Consider the following 7,633-nt stretch of genomic DNA (forward strand, 5'->3'; position numbering starts at 1 on the left):
GAAGAGGGTCAACCGGAAGGTTTGGCCAATTTGAACTTCCACAATGTGGAATAATGGGATCCCGGAGAATATCATACTTAGGGCTAACCAAAATTACCAAAATTGCATCTCTTCTGAGCCATATAGCAAAGCTCTTCCTCCTCTCATACTATACTCATCGTAACCAACAAGGTTAATCTTGTCATTTTTTAAAACAAAGGTTTCAAAATCAAGCAATGTTGGAGGCTTTGTTATTAATGGCACCAAAACCATACGAGCTTTTATAGCATATCCGCAACCGCCATTAGAACGAGCTTTAAGGGATTTGGAGGACAGAAACCCGACATTAACAATGGAAGGGAATAAAAGTAGACCACATGGGAAATGTGTTCTTGAGTTTTTCTTAAGAGACAGAAGAGGATGGAATGGAAGGGGATGGAAAGCAAAGTAAGTGTCTTTTTTACCGACCCATTTTTGGAAGGGTTAGGAGGTGACGTAAAAAAAAAAAGGCTCAAATCCCTCCATTCCATTATATTTCCCTCCAACTTAAGAACATACTTTGATTATTTATATTCCTATTCCATTTCCCACCTTCCATCTGTTAGAAATTGGGTAGGGTTATAGTGGAGATCTGGATATCCCTCGGATCGTGTAAACACTTTCCGAATTGATATTTCTGTTTTATGTCCGGGTTATAAGAAATTCAACCTAGGATAATCCCAAGGGGACACTTACAAATCTAGGCACAGAAAACGTAAGCCAAATTGCTAGAAGATTCTGAGTTTGTATGAAGAAAACGAGAGCTAAAAGGTGATACTTCTCCACAAAAAGAGAGTCGTTTATATAGAAAACGATATGTAGGGTTTCGTTTTAGGGTTGGCCGTTATAGGTTGCTTTGGAAACAAGTCAAGGGAATCCATAATTAATGAGGAAATCAATGGTTCCAAAACTGACGATCTTAGTCATTTTTACCATAACCCCCTTAAGAATTTGATTTTTCCACTATTAGCGGGACCCCAGCCAGGGGATCTGCCCCTTGGAACCCACCAGGGGTGCTACGTTGTCACTAGACCCCGCCAAAAGGGCGTTGCACCTTTGGAAACCCTGGACCCAGGGGCGTTGCCTCCGGACCCCCAACTTGTCATCAAACCGGGTTCTAATTCGATTTTATACATGTGTGCACTCTGCACATACCCAAACATATATTATAGTACAAATTATAAAGCCCCTTAGCTCACATGTAAGTTCCAGTTACACAAAATGACCTAGTGACACTAAAATCACCAACACCATCCCTTTTCCTCTCCTTCCATTCCCTTCATTTAATTAGAAAAATTTAAAACAAGGCGTAAGCCAAAACCTTTTGGGGTGATCTTGGGAGAGGTTGAATCCGAGATGACAGAGTTGTAGGTCCCAAGGTTGAGAAAGAAGGGGGAATCTTATTGGCAAATAAAATGGTAAAAAGTCAAAACCACGAACGGATTAAACATCATCATTACATTCGTATAAACTCTTAGGAATTGATATTGTCTTATCAAATCAAAATTGAGAAAGAATGGAGGAATTTTACTGGCACTCAAAATGGTAAAAACTCAAAACCACGAATGGATTAAACATCATCATTACGTTCGTATAAACCCTTGGAAATTGATATTGTCGTATCAAATCAAGATAGAGAAAGAATAGAAGAATTTTATTGGCACCCAAAATAGTAGAAAGTCAAAACCACGAATATTAAACATCACCATTACGATTCGTATAAATTCATGAGAATTGATCTTGTCTTATCAAATTAACCATCACTGGCCTGTGAAGTGTCTATGTAAATCATCACTTATAAAAAAAATCTTTTATCAACTTTTAACATATACTAAACTTCTAATTTGGACCTTCAACTATTAAATATTTTTATTATATGTCTTTGACATATAATATCTCAATGTTTATTTTGTATAATAATAGAATCCTAATTTTTCTTTTAGTTTTACTAATATTAAAAATACCAATATTAAATATTACCCATATTAAAAATGTGCATAGTATCTATAATTATTTCAGAGAAAATAAATATTCTTCTATATTTTCTTCCGAAAACTTCCATATGTTTTAAAAAAATCTTATCTTAAAGACAACTATCGAAAATGTCATATTGTCGATCTATACGGTTTCAAAACCTAAGGTCTAGAAGCCAATTAATCAGTTCTTAGCTCATTTTTTGTGGTTTTTGGTGCTTTTTGAAGGAAGTAGAAGAAGGATTGGTGCAAGGATCAAGCAAGCAACATTTTCTCATCTTTGATATCACATTTTGGACCATTTGTAAGGATTCAGCTTCTACCTTTGTAGCTTATTCTTTTAGATCTAAGTTGTTTAATCCCTTTCTGGTCCATGGTTTTGATTTAAGTGAAGGGATGTAATAAAGTTGGCAACTTTATGGTCTTCCTGAGTCCCTAGTGCATCATATCTTATGGATATAAGAATTGGATGTGGTTTGTGAACCTAGCATGAATTTGTGGTCACTTTCTTTCCTTTTGACCTAGATTGCATAGAGGACATGCATGGAGCATGAATGTCCTTAAAGTTGTCATATTTATGAACCTTTGGAGTCCCTTATAGCTTTCTAGAAAGTGGGAGTTGAAGAATTAATGGATTAAGGACTCAAACCATTAAGTTGTTGTCTCAGATTGTGGTCACGATGTGACATTGAGGATGTCACGACGTGACTAAGGAGGATTTCACATTTATCTTGTCCTGATGAGTTCACGACGTAACCAAGGAGGGTTCATGTCGTGATGCTTGCTGAGTGAGTTGTCTGTGATCGAGTTTGCTGAATTAGTGTGAGACAAATTGGAATCAGACTAAGCTCGTTCTCATTACGTGACCAAGGGTTGGTCATGACGTGAGGTTCAATTGTTAGTATTATTGGTTGTTGACTTTGACTGTTGACTTTTTGGTATGGTTGACTTTTGGTCAAATTGTTGGATTCAAAGTATAAGCTAAGGTTGGACCTTATATGTTTTATGGGTGTGTTGTAGCACTAGTTGCGTAGCATTGAGCTGTGGTTTAGCTGATTTCATGAATCAGGTGAGTCTTCTCACTATACTGTGTAGGATGCTATTTATCTTTATGATACTTGCGTGGAAGACCAGAGGGTAGCCCATGATATTTGTATGAAAGACCATAGAGGTAGTCAATGATACTTGTATATAAGACCATGGGGTAGCCATGGCAATATGAGGAAAGACCATGGGGGTAGCCCATGACACTTGTATGCACGACCATGGGGGTAGCCTATGACAATGTAAGTATGATATGTTGTATTTTGGGGAACTCACTAAGTTTTGTGCTTACGGTTTTGTGGTTTAAACATTTTCAGTTACTTCTAGTTCCAAAGGGAAGGGTCCGGATTGACTGCATAACATCCCTTGTGCTTACTTTTGATTTACTATGATGTTTGAAAAATACTTTTTTCCTTGTTTGGTTTTGGAATGGATGGTTGTATGATTTGATGGTTTAAAATTAAAGATTCTATTGGAATTTTTGGGACGTTACAGCACATACATGTGGTATTTTGGGAAACTCATTAAACTTTGTGCTTACGGTTTCATGTTTTAAATGCAAGGGGAAGGGTTTGACTTGATTGCACTGCATCCCCTGGAGTTTTATTTCCACATTATTGATTTATGATTTTACTCTTATGTTTAAGAATACATTACACTCTGGTTGTCTTTTAAACAAATGATTCAATGGTTTTAGTGGTTGAAAAATAAAATTTATACGTAATATTTTTAGGACGTTACAAATTAATTTGTATCAAATGTTTATAATTAAAAAACATAATTATAATTATTTTTTACCAAACATAACTACAATAAATATAAATTATAGTTTTCATTTATCGTCATTTTGTCAAATGCAATCATATTTTAGCTTTATTATAAATACGTTAATAATAACAATAAAATATATAATATTAATAATATATAAATTAATTTTATCAAATATGTTATAGTGACATTGAATTAATACACTGCACAAAATATATGATAAATTATCTACAACTTAATAGACCATAAATATAAATATAGTTATATTATTTTGGTTGTTTATACTAAAAAATAAAAAGAAAAATAAGCTATGAAATTAAAAAAAAAAAATCACACATCCAATGATATGCCCGTTGAAGCTCTTTTTGTAACATCGTAAATTTCAAAACAATTTTTTTCGCATTTTATAAAAACATAATTCATTTATTACTCATAAAAACATCATTGTTTAAAACTCAATTCATAGCATATAACAATCCCAAGATCTCATAGCATAAAAATCTCGTGTGTGTACTGATCAAGCTGGCGCCTTCCCGCGATCCTCACAAGTACCTGAAACACATAACACATAACACTGTAAACACGAAGCTTAGTGAGTTCCCCAAAATACCACATATAACACATATTGGCCACTCGAGGCTATAACTCTGTGGGTCCGTGCACCCAAACTCTGTGAACCCTCAGGTTCTATCTCTGTGAACCTTCCGGTTCTAACTCTGTAACATGCACAACATAAATCACATAGAATAATGCAATGCAACACATAACACATATATAGCATACAACACTGTATCACATAACTCTGATTACCTACTCCAGGTAAACTATAATGAGAAGACTCACCTCAGACTCTCGTAAATCCCTGACTCGGTAGAAGTATTGCCTAGCCTCCGCCTATTCACACAAAGTAAATATCCTCATAAATATAACACTCGGGGCTAGACTCGACCCTCTATTGTCACCCTCAGAAGGGTAAAAGACTATTTTAACCCCCTCTTGACTCAAGGACTCCATTGCTGACCAAACCCTAAAAGTCAACAAAAGTCAACGGTCAAACTTTGACCCAACTCGCCGAGTGCACTCCGGTGACTCGGCGAGTACACACATGACTCCTAACTCTTTGTCCCGCTTGGCACGTCGAGTCCCTCCCTAAACTCGACGAGTCACATCAGGCATGAGTCGCGGGGCCACCCCGACTCAACATGCCGAGTTTCAAGAACAACTCGGCGAGTACAGCCTTGAACTTCAGTCCTCTAATCCCAATCTGACTCACTGAGTCATCCCCCAACTCGACAGTCCACTCACTGAATGATTAATGGGCAACCTTCATACTACTCGCCGAGTCTGTTCTTGGGACTTGGCGAGTTTATGCCATAGACACTCTCAAAACAACTTTTGAGGTCAGATCCGTCCCATACAATCATAGATCTGGCTTCCCCAAGCATGATAATCACGTAAAGTTAACATCTTGGTGCTCATGCAAAGGCTTAAAGGCCTTATTTGAAGATATGACCACTAAAATGACATCCAAAGCTCATAACCCCCATTAACACTCATAAAGCTCAAGGGAAAAGGGTCTCTGGACCTCTTTGGGTCCAAATCTACAACACCAACACGAGAAGGGACCAATTACTCAATAACCTTCCTCTAAAAGGGGCTAAAAATCCCTAACTCTAGGAATTACACCATAAACTGAATAAGGGTCGAATGAATACCTCAAAATGAATTCTCTGAGCCCTGGAATCACTGGGTTAGCACCCTCTTCAACCTCCTCTTGTCTTGGTCCTCTTCTATTTGCAAAAACACTAACAAATGATCAAGAAATGGCTCCTTTCCTCTCACAATCGCTCTAGCTCACTTAGGGTTTCTCTCTGGGGTCTGTTAGCCGCAAATGACGGCCATAAGGCCCCTTAAATAGGCCCCAAACCTGAGGAATTAGGGTTTCATTAAACAGCGTGGACTCGTCGAGTCCTCGGGGTGACTCGCCGAGTCCAGCCATCCACCCGGATAATGATTTGCATCTCTACTCGGCGAGTCTACGCACCAACTCGCCGAGTTCTTCCACAAAACTTGAAATACAATGAATAAATATAATACCTGAAATTCCGGATGTTACAATTCCCCCCCCCCCCACTTGAATCAGACTTCGCCCTCGAAGTCTCATCCCTGAAATAGCTCTGGATGCTGCTCATGCATCTCCCGCTCCGGCTCCCAAGTCAACTCGGATCCTCTCCGATGTTGCCACTGAACCTGCACCAGAGGCACCTCCTTGTTCCTCAAAACCTTGATCTTCCGATCCACAATCGCAACTGGTCTCTCCGCGTAGTTCAGGCTCGCATCCACCTGAATATCCTCTAACGGCACTACCGCCGACTCGTCGGCTATACACTTCCTCAACTGAGACACATGGAAGGTATTATGAATCCGCTCCAACTCCGCAGGTAGCTCCAAGCGATACGCTACGCTGCCCACCCTCGCGATCACTATGAACGACCCAATATACCGGAGCCCTAGCTTGCCCTTCTTCCTGAATCGAATCACTCCTTTCCAAGGAGATACCTTCAGGAGAACATAATCACCGATCTGGAACTCAAGCTCGGATCGTCGCCTATCCGCATAACTCTTTTGGTGACTCTGAGCGGTCAACAATCTCTGCCTGACCCGTTGAATCTGCTCTGTCATCTGAAGCACAATCTCCGTGCTACCCATCACTCGTTGCCCTACCTCTCCCCAACAAATGGGAGTCCGAAACCTCCTCCCATACAACAGCTCAAAGGGCGGCATATTAATGCTCGAATGATGGTTATTGTTGTAGGAGAACTCCGCTAAGGGCAAATACGTGTCCCAACTTCCGCCAAAATCCAACACGCATGCTCGGAGCATGTCCTCGAGCGTCCGAATCGTCCGCTCGCTCTGACCGTCAGTCTGTGGGTGGTATGCGGTACTAAAATGCAGCCTCGTACCCAACTCCTCATGGAATTTCTTCCAAAATCTGGAAGTGAAACGCACATCTAGATCTGACACAATCGAGATCGGCACCCCATGTCGCGATACCACCTCTCTCACATATACATCTGCTAACTTTTTCGTAGAAGAACTCTCACTAATGGCGAGAAAGTGAGCGCTCTTTGTCAAACGGTCTACTATCACCCAAATCGCATCGACACCCCTCGCCGTTCTCGGCAATTTGGTGATAAAATTCATGGATATCTGCTCCCATTTTCATTCTGGGACTTCCAGTGGCTGCAACTTACCATGTGGTCTCTGATGTTCGGCCTTAACCCTACGACAGGTTAGGCACCTCTCAACAAACCACGCTACATCTCTCTTCATACAGGGCCACCAATACTCCCTTTTAAGATCCAGAAACATCTTAGTGGCCCCGGGATGGATCGAGAATCTCGATCTATGCGCCTCCCCCGTCAAGATGGTACGCGTTCCTCCAACAAACGGTACCCAAATCCGACCTTAGAAGGTCATAAGCCCTCTGCTATCGGTCACGAACTCTGACACCTGTCCGATAACTCGCTCTCTCTTACGGTTCTCCGGTCTTACTGCCTTAGCCTGAGCCCCTATGATGGTGTCCAACACCAGGGTCATCACCATCAATGTCATACAAATATCCCGAATCGGGGCGCTCTCTGCCCTACGACTCAGAGTGTCGGCTACCACATTAGCCTTGCCCGGGTGGTACAGGATCTCGCAGTCATAATCCTTTACTACATCCAACCATCTCCTCTGACGCATGTTCAGGTTTGGCTGGTCCATCAAATACTTCAAACTCTTGTGGTCCGTGTATATCGTACACCGAACCCCATATAGATAATGGC

The sequence above is a fragment of the Lactuca sativa genome, chromosome 8 (assembly GCF_002870075.4).
Source record: "Lactuca sativa cultivar Salinas chromosome 8, Lsat_Salinas_v11, whole genome shotgun sequence".
NCBI classification, from domain to species: Eukaryota; Viridiplantae; Streptophyta; class Magnoliopsida; order Asterales; family Asteraceae; genus Lactuca; species Lactuca sativa.